The 24,037-nt window shown below is 42.1% G+C and overlaps 1 protein-coding gene across 4 annotated transcripts in view; it reads left to right on the top strand.

Moving 5' to 3' along the window:
• timm10 (translocase of inner mitochondrial membrane 10 homolog (yeast)) overlaps positions 1-24,037 on the top strand; it is a 91,104-nt gene that overhangs the window by 39,621 nt on the left and 27,446 nt on the right. For 2 of the 4 annotated variants that reach the window (XR_004766140.1, XR_004766139.1), the window contains exons 2-3: positions 5,935-8,233; positions 8,630-15,236. The gene's annotated coding sequence lies outside the window, so the exon portion shown is untranslated. Of the gene's footprint in view, positions 1-5,553; positions 8,234-8,629; positions 15,237-24,037 lie in introns of those variants that run through there. The other 2 variants (XR_004766138.1, XR_004766141.1) reach the window with 2 other exon arrangements.

Raw genomic sequence — 24,037 nt, 5'->3', positions numbered from 1 at the left:
AAATCCATAATCCAATTGAAGATGTTTCCCTCAATTCCCATTTTATGAAGCTTGATTAACAACCCTTCTTTCCATAGCATATCATAAGATTTTTCCACATCGAAAAATACTGCAGCCACAATCTCTTTATTCACCTGGGCTTTTCTTATCTCATCCTCTAAACACAGAACTGGATCCATTGTGTTCCTGCCTCTCCTAAATCCACTCTGATATGCAGCCATCAGTCCCCCTTTCTCCAGAAAGTGCATGAGCTTCTCATTAACCATCCGTTCCATTAGTTTACATATATGTGACGTTAAAGCAATGGGTCTGTAGTTTCCTGGCTTACTAGGATCTTTTCCAGGCTTTCTAATTGGAATTATAATTGCTTCCTTCCAGCTCATAAGGACTCGCCCCTCCTTCCACACTTTATTGAATAACATCAGCAATTTATTTAATCCTCCTTCACTTAAATGTTTAATCATTATATAGCTTATTCCATCTTTTCCCGGTGCACTCATTCCTGTTTTGCCTAATGCCCTCTTCATTTCTCCAACTGTAAATGGGACATCTAGTTAATTTCCACTGGTATTCTTTCTCCTTAGTGCAACCATGTTTCCAGCTTTGGTTTTTTCCCTGCCTTGCTTTTCTTCCAAATTCAGATTATAGGAACTGTGTACTGTAACAAAGGTTTTTAAAAGTAATTCAGCCTTTTCTTTATTGGTTATCGCCACTTCATTTCCGGTGCTCAGGACAGGGTAGTTCCATTCCCTCCTATCTCCTCCCATTTTCTTTATCATTCCCCAAACTTCTCCTATCTGAGTGGTGTTCCCAATTGACCCACAGAACTTCCTCCAATATGACCTCTTTGTCTGTCTTATCGTTTTTTTAACCATTGCCTGCGCTTTTTTGTACTGGACCAAATGCTGAAAATTATGGGATCTTTTGACCAGTTTAAATGCCTTGTTCCTACTCTTTACTGCTTGTTTGCACTTATCATCCCACCAAGGTACTAATTTCCTCTTTGTCCTACCTGTACTTTTAGGAATACAACTTACTGCAGCTGCCATTATACCCTGCAATATTTTGCAGTTACTCATTTCTATACTCATATTGTCGCTAATCTGCTGTAGATGTTTATCACTTTCAGTCATGAAGTTTCCCCAGTTAGCTTTTCCAAAAATCCATTTACCACCTGTGTTCTCTGTATTCTGTATCATTACTATATTTATTTTACTGTATATTGGATAATGGTCACTACCTATGGTCCCTTCCTGATACACATCCCATTCGCACAATGGCGCTAAGGTATTGGTTACTAACGTCAGATCTATTACAGACTCCTTTCCAGTGTTCACATCTATCCTTGTGTTTCTGCCATCATTAATACAGACAAGGTGTTTTCCACCCAACAACTCTTCCACTACCTGCCCATTGTAATCTGTTTTATCACTCCCCCATAACGTATTATGTGCATTGAAGTCTCCACACCACACAATGCTTCCTCTATTTAATCCTTCTATGTCTTCCAGTCTGCTGAGTTCTAATTTCCTGCATGGATTATAGAAATTTATAACCACCAGGTTCTTCCTTTCTGCCCACACTTCAATAACCACACACTCCAACTCATTTCCAATATCAATATTTCTATAAGGAATGTCCTCCTTCACAAAGGTGACACAACCCCCTCCTGCCCCATCCTTCCTGTCCCGCCTGATTGCCACGTACCCATTTATTATAAAATCTAAACTTGGTTTTAACCATGACTCCTGGATACACAGCAGGTCTGGTTTTTCCTTCTGACTATAAATGAACTTTTTAAAATCCTGGCCATTAGCAATCAAGCTTCTTGCGTTCCATTGGAGAATGAACATTATTACTACTATAACCCAATACATTGTGTTTCTTGACTTGCCTGAACACTTAACTCCTCCCTAACTTCCTCCCATTTTAACCCTCTTATACCCAGGTGATGCACAGCTGCTTTGACAATAATCTTGATTCTTTCCATTTTTGAATTTACATCCGCAGTTGCGTTTATAACTCCCGCTATAAACATCACCAGTTTCTTTTTCTCTATCAACAACTTCTTTTCCACCTCTTGCATTATACTTGCAGCCGTTTGCTCTTTCCCTCCCCCCTGCTTGTCATTCAGTTTCTCCTGTCCAGCCATCTTAGCTGCCTCGGCATAAGATACTTTCTCATTTGTTCTAACCTTCTGTACTGCAACCTCACGCTTCATTGCTTCACATCCCCAGTACGCAACACTATGTTCACCTCCACAGTTACAGCATTTCAGTTTTATACCTGACCCACACTTTCCATATTCATGATCACCACCGCGCCTTGCACATCTTCTCTTGCCCTTGCACACCTTAGCTACGTGCCCAAACTCCTGGCAATTGAAACACCTCATTGGTTTTGGGCCAAATTCCCTCACATTATATTTAATAAATCTCAAAAAAAATTGTTTTGGGATATCTTTGGCATCAAACTCAATCAGCACTGTTTCTGTATCTTTTTGCTCAGCTCCTCTTGTCATTCTTTTAACATTTTTAACTTTACTGTTACGCACTTTCAAGTTTTCCGCTAACTCCTTCATACTTACACTAAAGGGGATCCTTGTTATAACCCCCTTACACCCATTGAGACTCGGCTCTCCAACTTTCACAGTTTTTGCGACTTTAACTTTTCCTATACACAGTAGCTTTCTTGCCTTTTCTACTTGGTTCTCAGAGTTACATCCAATTAGCAAGTTACCATCCCCTAGCACTCTCGCAAACTTGACTTCACCTACTTGTGCTCTGATTAAATATGTGAGTCTAAGTGAGTCTTCTTCACTCCACCTTCTCCCTCAAACCTCACCACAACATTAAGGGATCCTGTCTTTGAACTCCTTGCCTCATCCTCCCGTCCCTCACTCTCCATTTCTCCTAGATTACAGTCACTCTTTTTCTTCCTCTTAGCCGTCCGACGCCCACCTCCCTTCCCCACCTGTTCCCATTCACCGCCATGCCCCTCCTCCTCATTCAACTCCATGCTGTTATAGCTGTCTTCATCTACCTCCTTCCCCGCCATGTTACCACAGTCAACGAGAAGCAGCGTGAAAGTCTCGCTACCGGACCTATACAGGCCATCGGCCGACACTCCCATCCTTTACTCCTCACTCGACCGACTACCGATTACCAAATCTAACACTCACTCAATTTATTCCAACGAACCAATAAGAAGCAAACAGATTCAAAACTTCCCGCCGCGCCGCACTTCCAAACCACCGTTTTCCCTGTTTCAAAAAACCCGCTTCACCCGACAATCAGTGGCTGCAGTAGTCAGCTACCTACTCCTAGCTACCGCAAACACTCCCCTAACTGGCGCTTTCCCTCTTTTAATCCTTTTAAAGGTCTTTCTACACGGCTAACCCCGGCCGGAAATCCCAAACCGGGATGCGCTTCTCTAAATCCTAATCCTTTCAGAAGTGTCCGCACCTAACAGTCAAAAGAAAAACAAAAACAAAACAAAAGCCATAAACTGTTTGAATTTCGCTGCCTCGCCGGCTCGACAACCTCCCGACCAGCCAACCTAAACTGAGATGCAGGATGCCAACCGCCTTCACTTCCTCCGTATCCTTCTCAGAAAGTCTGTCTATTCCAAAAAAAAACGTTGAAAGCGTCAATTGAGCTTGTAAGTCAAATTGCCTCCAGGGGGCGTCTGGTTCGTGACGTCACAGCCCAATGTTAAAATCCTATTGACTTTTTAAAAATCACTGATTGTAAAATATCTATAGCGATTAAAAATAAAAAATTTCTCACGTTTTTTTGGGACCGTCATTCTCTGCCGTAGCATGTGCTTGGTTCTATTTATTTCAATCTCTGGAGGGAAAAATAACGGATTTATGTCGATTTACGATATGTTGGTGGTCCTGAACTACACTAAAATCAAAGTCGCACGATATACGTCACAACCACGTGTGCTTGTAAGTCTACCCGCCAAGTGCGGTGCCTTGGCTGCCCCTAACTGCTGGTCTGGGATGAGATTTCCCTTCACAGGTCCTAAATTTAACCATTAGTAGGAGAAGAAAATAACTGACTCTGGACCAGCAGGGCCAACTGCACCCAACACCGGTGGCTAGTTAGCTATACCCACGACAAATGCGGTGTCACAGGTTAGCTTAATGCATTTGTTCAATGGTCAGGACAATATGTTAAGAAGGGAGAAAATCATTCCAAATCCAACCATGTAGAGCAGGTCATATACAGCCAGAGTATAATAGCGGGTCTGTTAGCGCCAGCATGAAAGATATCGTTTATAAAGTTTCGGTTAGCTAACGTTAACGTTAGGAATGGCTGGATCAGCAGGTAGCTAGCTAGCTGTCAAAGTCAGGTTTATTTGTCATTACAAACCATATGCTGTACAGTACACAATGTAGCGAAACTTCGTTTCGCAAGGCTTCGGTGTAACATAGACTTTCAGTCTGCTCACAGCACTTACAAAGGAATACACACATTGTGAAAATCAGAATCACAGTGCACTTAGACAAGACGGGTGCAGTAGGCAAGAGATAGACAATTTCAATAAATAGTTTTATTAAAACATAGTAAGTAGTAAATATATTGTAGGTAATTTATCGAAAACCATGTTGGCTAGCTGTATTGTTGTTGTGTTGTGATAAAAATATATATGACGTTATATTCCATTTGAAATTACGTCTTAAGTTAGTTAGGTTAGCTTGTACTCTTTTATACGGTCTATGGTTGTACTTTATAGATCCCTGAAAGGAAATCATGTTGTCATCACGACCGTACAATTATGATGTGAAATAAACAATATAACTTAATAGTAACAAATCTGTTATTTCCAGTAATTTTAAATTGAAATACGATATCGAAGTGACACTAGAAATAGAAGGGCGCAAGCGTGTTCCAGCTGAGCCGTGACGATATAAGCGTGCGTCGTGAGCACAGTACCGGTATGTGTAGTTCCTAAGCGTACTAAACGTATACAACATTGTACCTTGTACTTCTCATGGGTCAATCGTGCTGCTGATATTATATTTCATGGGTACCGCATACCAATAGCTAACTGGTTCCCGACTTGTAACTAAAAATATCGCTTATTGAAAATTGCCCCATTCATTTCCCCATTGACAAATTTGCGGGAAAACGAGGGGAGTGGCTTGGTGACGTTTACACTTACAAGCTATAGTCTTACTCTGATCTTATGATATCATCATATAATACTTTTATGTCATCATAAAATACCTTTACTCTCTCACTCTGATGACACTGTTACTGTTTTTACACTGGACCCACTACAGTTGCATAGAAAGGAATGGACAATAGAGCTTGTAAGTGACTTTGACTTTAGTGTAGTTCAGGACCACCAACAGATCGTAAATCGACATAAATCCGTTATTTTTCCCTCCAGAGATTGAAATAAATAGAAACAAGCACATGCTACGGCAGAGAATGACGGTCCCAAAAAAACGTGAGAAATCTTTTATTTTTAATCGCTATAGATATTTTACAATCAATGATTTTTTAAAAGTCAATAGGATTTTAACATTGGGCGGTGACGTCACGAACCAGACGCCCCCTGGAGGCAATTTGACTTACAAGCTCTATTGAAACCCAGAAACGGGCATATGAGACCTCAAAGCCTGTTCATGACTGATTTTGCCATTGAATATGTTAATTGGGTTTTTTAAATTTTTTTTTAGAAAACCCCAACTAACATATTCAATGTATTCATATTCAAACGACGGCAGCGGCGCCCGGATCCAGCCAGACCATCCACCAGGATCAACGCTTGGCGCCAACGGCCTGAAGGGAGGTCCCACTGCGCTTTGAGGAGCTGACTTTCGATCAGCTCCCTCATTTCTGCAAGTTTTGGTCCCCCTGGGACGGACGAGCAACCGCTTAGCGCTGTACCTGTGCTTCTTTTCTTCCACCTACTTAGGTCCGGCCTGAGAGAGAGGGAGGATGGCCACAGGAGTGCAGCCAGGAGTCCGACGCCACAACGCCGTCCGAATGACACTCCAAAACAACGGAGAAGGGGGCAGCGGTGCTAGTGGCCCCACCCAGGTGGCACAGGGGGCGAAGGGCGCAGCCGTAGGGGGCGCTGCTGAGCCAGCAGCTCCTGGGGGGGCAAGCAATGCCACTGCCCCCAACGTCAACAGGAGAGTGATAGGTTTGACCCTCCTAGAATTTAGTGCTCCAGCGAGCTATGGGCTTTGTGCCTGGCGACCTGAACTGCCTGGTGAAGGTTCCGGGTAACGCAGATATCTTTGAAATAAGTTTTAGGACTGCAAACATCCTGGAGAGGTTCTGGAACCTCTATAGAGAGGGGAAGGGTAAGGCTCCCCTCAGCAATTTCGATGTAGAGCCCCTGTCCGACACGGAAAACAAGGTGGTCACTGTACAGTTCTATAATGAGGCTGTACAGGACCACGACGTGAGTACGTGGTTGGGCAGGTATGGTCTTGTTAAGTCCGAAGCCCGGAGAGTCCTTGATGAGGACGGAGTCTGGACCGGAGCCAGGAAATGGCTGGTCCAACTCAAACCTGACCCCTCTGCACCAGGGGGGGTATGCCACATCCCCAGCTCTATCACGCTGGGGAGACATAGGGGTGCGGTGTTCTATTACGGCATGCCCAAGCTGTGCAGGAACTGCGGCGAGTTAGGTCACTTAGCCGCGGCCTGCACAGTGGTCAAGTGCAAGACGTGTGGTGGCGAGCACGAGACCAGGGCATGCCGTGACCCAAAGCCCTGTAACCTCTGCGGAGCGAGGGGGCATCTCTTTAGAGACTGCCCCCTCTCGTACGCGAACAGGGCTAGGAGCACCGTGCCCCCTCCACCATCTGCTGCCCCCCCTCCGGCTCCACAGCCTCCCCCGCCTACCCCCATGCCACGCACCAGACCACCCACTCCTACCCCTTCCCAGCCTGGAAGCCCACCCCCACAAGCACAGACCACAGCACAAGACCCTACTCTCGGTATCACCACCCCTGGAACCCCCAACTCCACAGTGCCCCCTGCCGAACTAGGTCCCACCAACCCCGTCACTGTCAAGGAGGAGCCTGACTCCGACACCCCCATTGTGGTGTTGGAGTCAGACTCCTCAACATCTGAATCTGATTCCATCACACCTTGGCAAAAAATCAAAAAAAGAAAGGGCAAACGTATCAGATCCCCAACCTCAATAATACAAGAACCCCCCATCCAACCTCCCAACCCAGCAATAGTCCGCCAAAAAACGCACACAACAAAAACACCAAAACAGTTATCCTCAAAACCGGAACATAGACAACAACCTATAGCCAGGCCTGAGCCCCCTCCCTGCCCTACAAAACCATCTACGCCACCGCTCATACATCACAGAGAAACACTACAGAATACCATCACTGCCCACGCTAGAATCGTTAGGGACCAGCCAGCCTCCGGTCCAGACCCTGTTAAAGGGACTGGAGCATCACCCTCCTCTCAGGGCCCTCCAGGGACTGGGGGGAAGCCTGGGGCAAGAACACCTGCCCCCACCTCTCCAGGACGGAACCTCCCAGGCAGTCAGGAGGGGAGGCCTGGGAGTGCACATGGTCCGGGGGTGAGTAGGCGCCTCAATAATCAGGACATAGTAAATCAAAAACTCAATAAAATCTGCAAAGACATAGCAAACAGTAACATTGGATCATAAATCATACAAAACAATAAAATTCATGACACATTCATTAACAATTTCATCATTAAACACACGCAGCATCAAAGACCCTTCCAAACGCCACACAGTATTCTCCATTCTGTCTCAGGTTCCCTCAGACGTCATCCTGCTCCAGGAATGTTGGATGGCGTTCTGGGGGAAGAATGGAGAATGGGAGACTCTCTCTGGTCTGGCTGCAACATCGCCAGAGCTGATGGGGTCGGCACGTTGGTGAAAAATCCCTTTGTGCGAATAACATCTAGCAACATCATAGAGAGTGGGTGAATCCTTGTCACCGATCTCGAGGTCGGGGGTTCCCCACTCAGGGTCATCAATGTGTACGGCCCCACCAGCGTGGCCGAGAGGGTCTCCCTCTTTACAAAATTATCACCACTTTTACATTGCACAATGCCGGTTGTCGTGGGGGGGGATTTCAACTGTGCTTTAACAGATGAGGACCGCAGCAGACCCAGACGGGACCGTTCCAGTGACCTGCTGCGGTCCCTCATAGAGGATTTCTCCCTCCGCGACGCCAGGGGCGCCTCTCCCCCCCCAACACACGTGGGTGAGTTCCTCTGGCAGCTCCTCTTCGAGAATTGATTTATTTCTGCTCTCAGAGTGGTTGTCAACCGGCAGCCCTCTGACCCGTTTGCCATCAGGTCTGGCGTCAGGCAGGGGTGCCCTCTAGCATCTCTCCTGTACGTCATCTACCTGGAACCATTTCTCCAGACCATCAGGGCCAGCCCCAGAGTGGCGGGTTACCCGCTGCCGGGGGCTAGGGGAGAGCGTACATGGACGACATTACCATCGTCGCCACAGATAGTCGCTCCATCGCTTGTGCCACCAAGGTGTTGGACAACTTCTGTGCGGCTACTGGCGCCCTGGTCAACAGGGACAAGAGTGAACTGTTTCTGTCTCCCTATTATAGTGGGCCTCTAATCGTTTCCTTCCCTGTACGCAGAGATACCATCAAGCTCTTGGGGGTGACCTTCCAGGCTGACGGAGGAGGGCGAACGAGCTGGGAGGGAGCCCTACGCCACGTCCAAAACAAAACCCGGAGCTGGAGTGCACGGCCCCTGACCATGGCGGGTAAGATCCTTGTCCTGAAGGCAATTGTCCTGCCCATTCTTCTGTATGTGGGGAGGGTGTTTCCCCCATACAAGGCCACCAGCAAGCAAATTGCTAGGTTGGCCTTCTGCTTTGTCTGGGGGAGCAACATGGAAAAACTGAGTAGAGCCACCCTCCTCAAAGAGGAGAGGAATAGGGGGCGGGGGGTCCCGGACATAGTCAAAATCATTATGGTGCAAGGTCTGGCCGCTCTGGTCCAGAACGCTGGGAAGGTGGGAAAGGCCTCTGGTGCCTTTGCTAGGTACTATGCCACCCCCTTCCTACGGGCAATGGGCCTGGGTGTGCTGGACCTCACCATACCGTATAGCTGGGACCCCCCCTATGTCTATCAGGCCCTGAAGGACTTTGCTTTCAGGACGGGATTGCCCAGGGCTGGCCTGACTTCGTGGAGCTATAAAATCATTATGGCTCATTTAAAATCAAACGAGACTGCCACGCTCCCGAGGTCAGGGCCGGCCCGGGACCCGCAAGTCATCTGGGCAAATGTGACACACAAGTGTCTTACCAACAAACAAAAAGACATTGCCTGGATGACAGCTCACGGGTGTCTCCCCACAAGAATTTTTATGTACCGCAGGCACTTAGCCCTCACTGAGCGCTGCCCCCACGGTTGCACTGACTCGGAACACAATTTCCACCTGTTCTGGGAGTGCACCGTGGCTAGGCAGGTCTGGGTCTTGTTTCCTCTGTCTCCCATAACAGGTTGCTGGCGAGGTCCTCCCTGACGGCTGAGAGCGTTCTCTACGGTCCCCGAGAGGGACTCAAAACCATGGAGCTCCAGCGTCAGTGGGGGATCGTCAATACCATCAAACAGGTCCTGTGGGAGACGAGGAACATCAAGGTCTACCAGAAAACAACTGTGGACCTGGTCACTCTCCGGAGGAGGATTCAAAACCTCCTCCAGGACGGTGTTCTGGTGGACTTTCGTAAAAACAAGGACCTGGCGAGAGAGGGGGGTGGACCACTGGAAAGAATCATATAGTCCACCCCCCTAGGAGGGGCACCCGCTCTTCACCCCATCCCGAGCACACGTATTGTTGTTTTTCCTTTCACATTTTATTTATTGTGAATTCTTAAAACAATTATTGTCTTGGTGAGTGTTAGTATGGATACATGTATTATTGATTTGCAAATTTGCAAAAATGTTTTCCCTATGTTATCCCTTTGAGTGTTATTATGTTTCGTAATTTTTGTAAACGTCTATGTGCTTTTGTTCCTGTTTTGATTTTTTAAAAAAGGAATACATTTTACAAAATGTAAAATGTTAAAAAAAACCATTAAAGATAACATATTCAATGTAATATATAGACTTTTTAAAAAGATCTTTTAAAGACCAAGGGCATATAAAACAACAAAACATTTTTGATCAATATTTATAAGGTAGGCCGAAAGAGAACTGCTGAAATACTTGTGTAGCCTATATCCAGAGTTAAGAACATCATCTTGCTAGCAACTACTTCTAGCTATTGCCCGTTATCTTTCTCGTGTTTAGCACGAGGTAAACTTTAATTCGATTTTTTTAGTTTACCAATAGGGGGACACGTGAAGTTTTTGGCAACCCAGTGACCGATTCTCAACGTCACCGTGACCACGTTTTCTGGATTGGGTGAAGTTAAAAGACACTAACCGTTTCGAGTTGTTTTAATTCCCATAATTTTAGCCATTCCGCTCATATTTGTGTTTTTTTTTTATTTTTAGAATACAGTAATTAGGCGAGGTGAAGAATTTATTTCAGTGAAGCAAAGGTGAGTGGCTCTTGTGGTTTTACTTAGGTGATCCTGCAAAACTAACTGGCTACCTAGCCTAGCGTGTAAGGAGTCGAGATAGATTACGTCAGGTGACTGGTTTGTTGGTCCATTAAAAAAATAATAAACAAACCATTGCGTATTGTTTTATATATTAAGCATGGATGTATCTTAAATTGTTTCGTAAAACATTGGATGTAGCTAGGTGAGCTTACTGGATCAGTAACGAGTGGAGAAACTGTCAAGTAGCAGGCTGTTTTGATAGCTAATGTCATTACCAAATAGCTATATGTAAATGACCGTTACAAATTAATATCAGAAAAATGCTTCACATATAAGCGTTGTTGTTGATTCCATATGTTCATCCACCAGGTATGTAAACCAACTCAGGCTAACTGTTTAATCAGAGACTGTAAAAAATATGTTTAATCCGCTAGCTCTATCGTGCAGAGAGACCAGAGACTGTAAAAAATAGAGACAGAGCGCAACGCGTCATACTCTAAAAACCACGCCCACCGGAGGGGAAGACAATCGGCACCACAATATGCAACCAAGGGCTGAAACGCTAACAAAATGCCTGTAGCTAGCTAAAAAACATTAGATTTAAGCATGTCAAAGGATTATTTTAGCACCTTATGTCTACCTGCGTTAGTCTAACCCTAGCTTGCTACTTCAGTGTAGCGACAACTTTATAACGGCATTTGCCTTTGGCTCGGGGGGCTTCTGGTGAAACTGATTCAGAAATTAACCGTAGTTTAAACATGGCAGCTAGAACTTAGCTAACGTTAGCTACTTATTACCTGCAATTTTATTAACGCTAGCTAAGTGGCTATCATTTTAGCTCCCCCTTCTTAGCCATCTACAAGCTTGTTGAAACAACGTCGCTAGCCAACTCCAACTTATTTCGAATGACAGTAACGTACTGTATCTAGCTTGCTAGCTGACACGCCGCTAGACTCCGATGTTAGGACAGGTTTTTCGGTTCGACAGCTTATAAAAACGTAGTTCTGGGTTCTTTACCCAGTTGGTAGTGCATCCCACCACACAACACCTTTTAGGCATTTTTCTGTTGTTTGCTAGCAGATGAAAGTGACAAGGAGGCACCTTCATGCAATACAAAGTCAATGGAGAGCGATGAATTGTTTTCCCCTCCGGCGTGGGCGGGACTTAATTGCGCTTTGTATGTGGCCCACCGGTGGAACACGTGTAGGTTTCCGGCCTGGTTATGATGTTTCTGAGTGGAAGGCAAAAACGTGCTGTTACGCTAAATTGTTTTCCTCCATTGGCCGTTTTTACCTTCTTGCTTAACCCCATACACCCTGCTCATGCTTTGTTTAATCTCCTTCCCCATCTTTCAAAATCCATCAATCTCCCTACCACTCCTTCATACTTAATTCTGTATTTTTCTTCCTAAACAGGCATTACTAAAACGAGGAGTTATAAAAGGATTTGTAATAGGTGGGTCTCAGGTAGGGTTGGGAGGTTTATGGGTATTGTTTTAAATTGAGATTAAATTTCTTATTATCACATCGGGTGAGGAAGTGCTGTTTCTATTTGTGGTTTTTTTCCACATTGGGGGCACAGTCCCAATTGAGCTTGTAAGTCAAATTGCCTCCAGGGGGCGTCTGGTAAAAATTTTTGACGTGTATCCGTGCGACTTTGATTTAGCGTAGTTCAGGACCACCAACAGATCGTAAATCGACATAAATCCGTTTTTTTCCCTCCAGAGATTGAAATAAATATAACCAAGCACATGCTATGGCAGAGAATGACGGTCCCAAAAAAACGTGAGAAATCCTTTATTTTTAATCGCTATAGATATTTTACAATCAGTGATTTTTAAAAAGTCAATAGGATTTTAACATTGGGCTGTGACGTCACGAACCAGACGCCCCCTGGAGGCAATTTGACTTACAAGCTCAATTGCGGGCAGCCAAGTGTGCCATTGGTGGCTGGTCGCTAGAGAGCAGAAACGTTGCCGCCCACTTTTTCAGCGGCCCTGGTTCCGGAAGTACATTTCCCATTCATTTTCTCCATAGACATTTCAGAAAGACGCTAGATAATATAGTTTTCAGTCATGAACCGAACCATCCAGGTAAAAGATGAGTCATGACGTTATAAAAATTATTCAGAGCCAAAAATATCTTTGAAAAAAGAAAAAAGGCGAAGGTACAAGACTGTGTACTTAACTTTAAAGAGTTAAAGAGGGAATTAACTTCACATCCCATAGAGCATTGCGAATGATGCAATCGTATCCCTTTCCCCTCACTTTCAATCGGTTTCAGCCAAAAAAAAAAATCTATCGGTTTCAACCGCATTTAGGTTAATTATTTTTTATCTTTAGTGATTTCTTGTACTTAGCGTTATAGTCTAATGTTTTTATATTATATCGTTCTGTACTGTAGTCCCTGACCTTTGTATCGTTTGCTAGTAAAGCTGTACTTTCGTTTAAGCTAAAGAAGCTACGCTTCAGCTTCGTTGCCACGCAGTCATGGTTAACGTTAGCTCGATTTCTAACAGATCAGATGACATTTCTACAAAAAGTAACATGAATACTTATCTTTTCTGACTATGTGAAACAGTTCAAATTAACCGAGATGGTGGCTATAAAAATCATTTTTTTGTGTGGAATGATATGGAATAAAAACAGCTAATGTGATTTTATTTGTGTGAGCACGAATACTGGGATGAGGGACACATTGGATCTGATAAAGATTATTCAGGAAAATAAGTTTTTTTTGTTGTTGTTTTTTTAAATGCATGACTCAGAAGAAACACATAATAAATGCAAGAGAAACCATGTTTTTTTATTATAAAAGATGATTCATTTACATCAAGGCATAGAGATCATAACGACAATAAACACCTCTTAACATACAAGGCACACTAGATAAGAAAGATAAATAATATAAAATAATAATATAATAACAAATAATAGAGAATAGAAAATAAATAAAATTATTTTGTTAAAAAAAAATAAAAAAAAAAACATTACAATAATAATAAGTCTGTACTCTTCCATAGTTGCTCTAGGGGTCATCATATATTTTCAGTTCTTCATAAGCTCTGAGGAGAGACTTGGCATGTTTTCCTTTCATTGGTTTTAAAGCACTGAGATGATTGTCCACAAGGTCCCTTCTAAAAACAGAAAAAAGGGGTTTCATTTTCCTCCATTTGGATGTGTGGATGAAAAATTTCACCAGGAGTATCAGGTTGTTCAAAATCAGGTCACTCTTAATGTCCTTCATGTTAATACCAAACAATATTTTCTCTTGTGAGAGGAGCAAGTAGTTTGGTTGACAGCCAGTCCAGCAAATCGTCCCAGAATGTCACATACAGTAGGCTACATACAGTGGAAAAACAGATGATCAGTAGTTTCAATTTCAATTTTACAAAAGCTACAGTTATTTTGATTAACATTAAATCTCAGTCTTAGCAGTTGATTGCACGGATATTATTCAGAATTTTGAAGTGGACTTCTTTTGTCCTGGGGCTTACAGGATAAGTAATATAGTTAGTTCTCCATTTCTTAATGTCTGACTCTGAAAACAGTTGGATGACGGAGTTTCAATTTGATTGTATTGGGTACAGTATATTGTTCAGGTGATTACGTACCAATTTGTTTGAATTTTTCTCATCCAGAAAATCATGACCATTAAATTGAAGCACAGGTAAATTTATAGCACACAACTGTTTATCTATGTTTTGGACTAATAGTCTAACTGAAACAGGGATTGCTTTGATCACTCTATCAAACTGAGCACGTGTGCAAACTGTCGTATTTCAAGCAGAAGTTTTCATAAGATAGCCAGTATCCCTGGTCATTAATTAGATGGGTTATTGACCAGATATTTTTTTCCATCCAATGCCGTAAGTAAAGAGATTTGCCATTACACAGCACATACCTGTTGTTTCAAATGGGGGTTTGATGTGGGGTGAAATTATGCGTGTACATGAGCTTCCAGCATAACAATACTTGTTTGTGAAATAAGGACAGTTTGATTGCTAATTTTTAACCTGAAAATCACATTTAAGAACAAACTCTATACTGCCCATTTTTTTCAACAATCCTCTGGGGAGACAATACCAAATACAATTTTTGTTCAGCAAGAAAGATTTTAGCCATTTTGATTTCAACACAGCATCTAAGCATTCAAAATCAATAGCTTGCGAGGCTCGGCGTCTCTCCAGTTTTTGCAAATTAGCAGTTATCTACCTACTCGTTTTAAGTCTGTTCACTCAGAACAGTTTTGCATGTGTCATACACCCGACAAAAACTTTTGGATATTGGATTACACAACTCAGACAACTTTATTGGCGATCTCCGGCTCTAAACTGAGACCGTCAGGACACCGGAGGCTATCAACCTGGCCCCGCCGGCCGGAAGCGCTTGCAGGCAGCATCGAGACCGAAAACAAAAGCAGGGGATGAGAGGAGGGCTAAGGGTTAAGCTAAGGCTAACTCCTCATTGGCTATCTCTACCCAGCATTTTCCTCGCCAATGTACGGTCTCTAGCGAACAAGATGGATGAACTGCGACTGCGGATCACCACTCATAAAAGGATTACGGACTGCAACGTCATGATTTTTATGGAAACTTAGCTTAACAGCGGCGTTCCCGATAGCGCAGTTGAGCTACCGGAGCGCTACATCCTCAGGGAGGATAGAACAGCTGATGACTCCAGTATGACCAGAGGTGGGGGACTGTGCATTTTTGTTAACAAAGCTTGGTGCACGGACAATGCCATTATCGAGAGTCACTGCTCTGCTAACCTAGAACATCTCATGTTACGTGTAGACCTTTCTATCTGCCCAGAGAGTTTACATCTACTGTTGTGACTGCAGCATACATCCCCATGGACACTAGTGCAAAGCTTGCAATGAAAGAACTGCATGCTGCCATTAGCAAGCAACAGACTACACACCCAGAGGCAGCCTTTATTATTGCGGGAGATTTCAACCACTCCAACCTGAAGGCTGCACTCCCCAAATTCCATCAACATGCCTCCTGCCTCACAAGTGGGGACAAGATCTTAGACCATGTTTACACCAACATGGCTGAGGCATACAAAGACATTTTTGACAGATGTGGCTGGTGGGTAAATCTATCGCTGTTTCGGTCGCAGCACTTTTGACACAAGCAATTCGGAAGCGCTATCCTAAAATGTCTTTTTACCGTGAAGAGTGCCTGACCTGCAACCGTAGTAATGTGTTAACACGGCGGCACAATTATATCGAGAAATAATACCATTTTTGGGGAAAAAAATGCTATATTCTGTAAATGCATGTAACCTACCATGCATAAAAACATAAAAACGCTCGTCAATCACCCACCTCTATTTATAATGCCATCATAGCATGGAGTGTTTAAAACCATAAAGCCACCTCTCTGTTTTTTTTTTTTTTTTTTGTCAGCGCATCACCGTTATTTTTACATTCATTCTGATATGTCGCCTAAATGCCTTTTTACGTTCATTCGGCTTAAGGCGCCCCGCAAAATCACTTAGGCGCTGCGCCTAAGCCTTTCTATGGTAGGGAAAACCCTGACTTTACTGCACTTTACTGCTTCTTTTGCACTTCTGGTTAGATGCTAACTGAATTTTGTTGTCCCAGTACGTGTACTCTGTGCAATGACAATAAAGTTTAATATAATCTAATCTAATCTAAACCAGTGGTTCTCAACCTTTCTGCTGCCAAGGCCCCCCTGTGTCCAATAAAATATTCCAGAGCCCCCCTACATACGATAAAGACTTTTCCCCTCCTGTCTATTTTACTACAATTATGACAAAAGTGCTTGCTTTCAAAATAACGTTTAAGTGCTTACTGTTGACATAATGGTAATGGACTGCATTTATATAGCGCTTTTATCAAAGGCGCTTTACAATTGATGCCTCGCATTCACCAGAGCAGTTAGGAGTTAGGTGTCTTGCTGAGAGACACTTCGACACGCCCAGGGTGGGGATTCGAACCGGCAACCCTCCGACTGCCAGACAACCGCTCTTACCTCCTGAGCTATGTCACATAACACTGTTTGAAGTAATAAATCAAATAGCAAATTACAGAAAATGATCACTAAAGTGCTATCTGTTGCAGTTGCACTGTTTTCCATAAAAATAGCATATTTGGATAAGTTTGACCATTTCTCAAAAACAGAAAATCATTATTTAAAAAAATACAGAAAAGGATCACCAAGTTACCATTTCTCAAAAAATATAAATAAATACAGAAAAAAAATTCACTCAGTGGACATTTTCTAACTCAATGTGAGGTCTTCTGCTGCTGCTGGCTAATAATACAGTCAATACGTGGGGAGATCTTTGACAAGGCAACACGCATGTCATCCTCAAGGCTAAACTTGACCCTATATTTTGTTTTCAGAGCTGTCATGGCTGAAAAGGCAGCTTCACACAGATATGTGGTGCTGAATGGTATCAACACCTTAACTGCTGCATCATGAGATACTTGGTACTCAGCACCACACTCAGACCAGAATGTTTCTAGGGGCACTTCACTGAAACGAGCTCTCCAGGTGGTATCAGATGAGATTTCAATGAGTTCTTCCAAGAGTATGGATGGAGATGTGTCAGGATGCTTTGTCTCAATGTTCTCTGTAAAGGTAGGAAGCTGCTTCCTCCTCGCTGAGTTCAGGGAAATAATTGTTGAACTTGTCCAACATCCCTGACAAGTGTGCTGTTACCTGGAGCTTAATGGTTCTGAAATCCATCTTTTTCTCCTGAAGGAAGACATGCAACTGCTTGAACATATCAGTGATTCCTGATGAGGCTCGATTTTCAACCATTTATAACTTTCTTTTGAAAGCCTCCACTCTTTCATGCTGGGTAATGATGTTTGTGTTTCCTTTCTGCATTGTTTTGTTGAGTTTGTTTGTTTCATTAAAGATGTCCGCAAGGTAGTTGAGTTGAGCCAGCCATTTCTCATCCTTGAGGAGCTCAGCCAGTTCAGGTTTCTTGTCTGAAAGGAAGGTATGCAGTTCCTCCCTGAGGCTGAACAGGCGCATCAACATGTTTCCCCGGGACAGCCATCTTACCTCAGTATGCATGAGCAGGGAATGATGGTCAGAACCCACCTCTTCACAGAGGGCAGTGAATAACCTGGAGTTTGTGGCTCTTGCTTTAACAAAGTTCACAATGGTCGCAGCATTGTTCAAAACTTTGTGGAGCCTGGGATCAATGTCCTTTGCGGCAAGCGCGTCTCTGTGACGGCACGGGGAGCGACAGCTTTTATCCTTTGAACTACTCCGGAGTGTCTTCCCATCATTGCCATCTGTGCACACTCCAATGCAGTTGATACAGCTTATTCCATTTGACCTCATGAAATCACCCAGTGCTTCAAAAACATCTTTTGCCGTTGTAGTTGTCTTGAGCTCTTTACAAAACAAAAAATCTTCCCTTATCTCCTTTTCCCATTCATAGTGAATGTATGTGAGTAGATGGAACATTTTACACACGTCTGTCAACTCGTCTAATTGGATGGCAAAATCATTTCCGTGAAGGCGTGCAGCGCACCGTACCAGTATATCCTCCGACATTGATGAGATGCGGCGTTTAAAGGTGCAATTTGACATCAGAATTTTTGCTAACTGCTTGGCCTTCTCCCCTCCAAACAATTCTCTGACTATCTCAGTTGCACAAGGCATAACCAAGGTTTCCCCGATAGTATGAGGCTTTTTTTCTTGAGCTATCTTCTGGGCCATTACGCATGATATTTTAAGAAGTTTCTTATCCACAGCGGTACTCGCTTTCATCTCTGCTTGTGTACCACAGAGCTCTTTTGCCTTTCACTCAAAGAATACCCTGGGCTTGTCCTTGTAATGGTTATGTTTCATCTGTAAATGTCTGACCAACTTGGAGGGTCTCAAACACTCGTTGGATAGCACTTGAGAACAAATGACACATTGTGGTTGTGTTGAGCCTTTGCTCCCAGGGAATGCAACAAAGCTATAATTAAGGTAACTATTTTCACATTTCTGACATTTTGCCGATTTTGCTTTAGACGAGCATTTTTGCTTTTTATTACTTACAGCTTCTGTGTTCTCATTATCTGTGTCCGAGACTGGGGCACTCTCGGCAGTCGAATTGGCACTGGAAGTTGATGGTTGATCGGTCAGGTCTTGATTAACTGCAACTTGTTTTGATGGACAAGTTAAAAACTTGTCCATTTTGTGTGAAAATGCACGGCAACAGTTAAGATATAACACTGCAAAGTTGGTGAGATTTGTCAGATGAGAGCTGCGTGAAGCGCGGCTATGTCCCTATTTTCAGAGCAAGACATTTTGATTGTTTTTTTTTAGTTAATATTAGCCTATTAGATTAAGCGATTATTTTATACACATGAAGTACTAGATAGATAGACTATTTGTTTAGTTAAATAGTTGTTTCTATCGCTTTTTTGTCATTAGAGTATTTTTCTGTATTTTTCTATATTTTTAAAGAAACATTCCCAGCCATCTCAAGGCCCCCCTGGCAGCTCTCTGAGGCCCCCTAGTGTGCTGCGGCCCCCCTGTTGAGAACCGCTGATCTAAACCATCTTTGTATTCTTTAACTATTTCTGACTTCTTAATGTAATGAACCCGATTTTTCCAAATGAAATTAAAGTTTAATTAGGTTGATGGGTTTAATGAACTTATTAGGTATGGCCATTGAATATGCAGGATAAATGCACCTTGCTAAGGATTCCATTTTAATTAGGTATGTCCTTCCAAAAACTGTCAGGTCCCTTTGTAACCACATATTCAGCCTAGATTTACATTAAATAATTTTGTCTTGTATATTCAAGGCTTCGCTGATTCTTGCGTATTTGGTTACATGGATTCCAAAATATTTCACAGAAGATTTGATAGGAATATCATAAGCCTCTATGAGGTTGCAGTCATGTATGGCCATTAATTCACATTTATTGCGATTAAGTGTTAAACCTGATACTTTAGAAAACATATCAATTAATTCAAAGACTTTAGGGATTTGTTCTAAATTTTTTAAGAAGTTGGTGGTGTCATCGGCCAGTTGGCTTATAACTATCTGTTCATCAAAAACATTCAGTTTGACAATATCAGAATTTTTAATAAGAATTGCCAACATTTCTCCTGCCAAAATAATTAAGAATGGGGAAATGTTGCATCCTTGTTTAACCCCTCTATTGATGGTGAAACGAGGGCAGGTACCCTGAGGGAGTGCTACTGAGCTAGTTGTGTCATTGTAAAAGGATTCTATTATGTTACAGAATTTAGGTCCAAATCCATACATACGTAAGACTTTAAACAGAAATTGATGTTCTAACCTATCAAACGCCTTGTAGAAGTCAAGGAATAAAATGAATCCTTTATCCTCTATCAGATGGCTATATTCTAAAAGGTCTTGCACTAGTCTTATATTGTTATGTATGGACCTGCCGCTTACAAATCTTGTTTGTGTTTTGCTAATTATTTGATTCAGTCCTCTTTATCTGTTGGTGTAAATGTAGGTTAGTAATTTATAATCATTGTTTAAAAGTGAAATTGGATGATAGTTGTCTAAAATCTTACTATCTTTACCTGGCTTTGGTATGAGTGTAATGATGTCTTATTTCATGCTAATGCGTAGCGAGAAATAGTTTGTAGCTTCTCTAAAGACTTGGGAAAGAAAATTTCTAAGCAAACCCCTAACGTGTCTGTAAAAGTTAGCTGTCAGACCATCGGGGCCAGGACAGTTATCTAATTTTAAGTGCATGACTGCTTTGTCTAGTTCATCCATAGTAAAATCCTCATCACATTCTTCCCTGAAGTCACTGTCAATTTGTTTTAATTTTGTCCAAGAGAAAGTCAGAATCTGCTATAGAAAGGGATGAGCTGTACAGATTTTGATAGAATGCACTTATTTCTTTTGCAATTAATGTTGGGTCTGTGCAATCCATACCATTAATCGTAAGAGTTTTGATAGAATTCCTTTCCTGTCCTTTTTCTTCCATTCTACAAAAATACGCAGAATATTTCTCTCCTTCAATCCACTTAGATCTTGACCTGATATATGCCCCTCAAACTTTTCTTTCATAAATTCTATCAAGTTTGGATTGTAAGGAAGAGAGTTTATTTTTGTCATTCTCTGTTAAAATCAGGTTGATGGTAATCAAATGTATCTATTTTATGATATTTTCTTCTTCCAAGCCATTTATATTCTTGATATATTTGCTGAAGGAGATTGCATATTGGCAGATTTTGTATTTAAAAACTTACATTTCTGAGTATATGATAATATGGAGTCGTCCTGTAAGACTTCTTGAATAAGGTCTTTAATGCCATTAAAATATTCATCATATTTTAGAAGATTGGCATTGAATTTCCGATATCCTTTTTTTCTGGCAGACTGTCTTAGAGGTGTTATTGATAAATCAATGCAGCAATGATCAGTAAGTGGTGCAGGGGATATTTCACAGTTTGATATTTGACTAAGCATTGTATCTGCCACTAACCAGTAATCTATTCTAGATTTGATTGAGGCATCTGGTTTGAACCAAGAAAACTGTCTATGATTTGGATTTTTTTCTCTCCAAGGTTCATGAAGGCATAAAGTGTTGCATAAGTTAACCAGTACAGTGTTTGGACGAGGGCCTGTAAACTTGTTGGGGGATCTGTCAATCCACTCATCCAGAACCATGTTCCAATCACCACCTATTAATGCATTTTCTGTAGCATATCTTTCTTTGTAGAATAGTCTTTGACACCTACAAAACGGTTTCTATTTTGCATTGTGTTGCAGTAACCATAAATATTTCCCAGAATTAGTGACGAGTTGTCCACATGTAACACACAGAGAATCCAATGACCATCATTGCTAGATTTAGTTGTCGCTACTTTCCCCCGGACAGTTATTAAACAGAATTGCAACTCCTGCAGATCTAGATATACCATGTGAAAAGAGAATTTTATCTCCCCATTGAGTTGACCAAATTTTTTCATCAGATTCATTTGAGTGGGTTCCTTGGAGGAATATAGCCTACATTGTGGACTTTTACTTTTGCAATAAAGAAACATAGCTTTTCTTTTCAGATTGTCTCTTACGCCCCTAGCATTAACTGTTAAAAGTTTAAGATTGTTTTTTAAGGACATTGAAGGAAAAGAAAAAATTACTTAATTAAAAATTAATTAAATGAAGTGTAAAGTAAGAGAGGAAGGTTTTAACAATAACTGAGAACTTTCTTTCTCAGAAGCTTTATAGTTATATAGATGAAAACTTGGGGTCAGGTCCCTAAAAGCGTTTTGGAGACTGTCCTCGAAGTGAACATGAAAGTCAAACCATTCAACATAGATGGTGACCTTTTCTCCCCCTTATTTCCCATGTATGTAGTGTCTTTATAAAATGACTTTACATAGTGAAGAGAAAGAATATGTGAAGTTAACATATTAAGAACCAACTTAAGTCTGTTATAGAGCAACAGTGAATACCATAAAGTAACATTTGTTTACCAACTGAATTGAAGTGAATTTCCAACAGACTTTGAAACTCTAAGCCTTTACTATACATCCATCAATTACTGCCATGTGGCCTTTGTAGAACGCCACCTTACCCAGCGATCTAGCTTTCTTGATTTTCGGCCACAGTTGTTCTCTTGCCTGTCGATCCTCCTTGGTGAAATCCTGCACGAAGTGAAGACCTTGTTCCTTACACACGGGAGAGTCTTTGGTTGTTTTCCATACTGCTTCCCGGTGAAGCCTCCTCACAAACTGCATGATGACCTGGCAACTCCGTCCTTCTACTCTCCTCCCGATGCGATGAACTGAGTCGACAACATCTTCGATTTTTTCATTCCATTGTGGAAAAATTTTGAGGAGAAGCTCTTTGATTTTCTTGCTGAGGTTTTCTCCTGCTTGTTCCTTGAGACCTGAGAGTCTCAAGTTCCAACGGCGTTTGTACCTTTCTACTTCGACTACTCTTTCTTTTAGTTCGGCGTTTTCATTCTTCTGGTCAGAATGTTCTTTTTCCAGCACTTCCACTTTGGACTTGCATTCAGTGATTCCAACTGAATTCAGATCCACACGTTGTACAATGCTGGCAAACATTTCAGAGCTTTCTTTGAGTTGTTTCCCAAAATATTCCACCTTGTTATCCAGACTTCTTATGGCAGCTAAAAACATCAGCAAGGGCCATCTTCTTTGCCGGTGGAAGTTTAGTTGGAGTGACATTCAGTGGACGTCTTGTGCTCGAGCCACTAGTGCTAGCTATGCTTGACTTCGATGTTTCCATAGGGACATGAGCAGCACTTGCAGCATAGTTGTGGAATGCTAACTTGTTTCTCGCGTTAGCTGTCCTGAGCGCAGGGAAATCTTTATCGTTGGTAACCGACATTGTCTTTATTGGAATTCTTTGTTCTTCTTTGTGTTACAACGATGTTGTTGAATTGTCGCAAGCAGAATTCTGAGTCGAAGACAAGATTTGGGTCAAAGTTTAGGACTAAACGAACGGAGCTTAAAATTTTCCGTGTGCCTTGTTTGCCATCTTGCCGGGCCCAAGAGAGAGAGATTGTACATTATATTAGCTAGCTAGCTAGATACGTTGCCTACTTATAAAAACGCTACGCCGAGCTTGCAAGACTGAAATGCAGTGAGAAGTTGTGGTTAGTTAGCTAACTAAAAAACTAGTTTCACAAGCTAGCTATCGAGATGTCTTACTGACTAGCCACAGCCATATCTAAACAGTAGAACAGTTATAGGTGGCTAACGTTTCCGAACGATACAAACATTCAGTGGCAGTCGACTGTTACAAGTAATTATATCCAGCTAGCAGGCTTGACACAACTTATGACTGGTTTAAATTCTGTAGTGAAGAAGTGTGCCCTCAGCCATTCTGTGTTATAGGAGCTAGCTACTTTCTAGCTACTGTTGTTTAAATTAAAGGAGATCGGTGATTCTATTGTAGTCTTAGCTTCCTAAATCGACCCTGATCTGAAGCATGCACCGTTGTGAAAAGCAATTGCAGACTGGAACAGCTAGCTAATATAATTCACTTGATTTATCTGCTTGCTCTGACTTGAGTGCCTGTTAGGTGCATGAGAGAAAGCAAAGGATTTAATCAATATTAAGTTTTATTTTTTATTCAAATGGAAACATGCAATGTGCTTTATATTTATATTTATATTAACAATGTGTAGTAATAAAATAAGAGCTTGTCACCTACTGCAATATTGGCTTGTTTTCATTGTTTACTGGAAAAAGTACAATATGGGCAACGACAACCTTTCGATACGATTTGCTGAACTGGATTGTTGTTAGTCATGCTATCCTGAACTCGGGTAGTGACAATCTAAGCAGTACAAGGTGGAAATTATTCAAGATGTCATTGCCTAGTACTGATAAATGTACCCCATCACTTAAAAACCATCCCGGTTAATTATTAGGGGTCCAAGCAGCGAAGCTGGTGGAACCCTATTGTTTTTGTTAGGATTATTAGGGGTCCAAGCAGCGAAGCTGGTGGAACCCTATTGTATTTGTTAGGATTATTAGGGGTC

The sequence above is a fragment of the Anguilla anguilla genome, chromosome 7 (assembly GCF_013347855.1).
Source record: "Anguilla anguilla isolate fAngAng1 chromosome 7, fAngAng1.pri, whole genome shotgun sequence".
NCBI lineage: Eukaryota > Metazoa > Chordata > Actinopteri > Anguilliformes > Anguillidae > Anguilla > Anguilla anguilla.
Note: the sequence above shows the minus strand (reverse complement) of the source record. Positions and strands in the feature narration are given on the sequence as shown.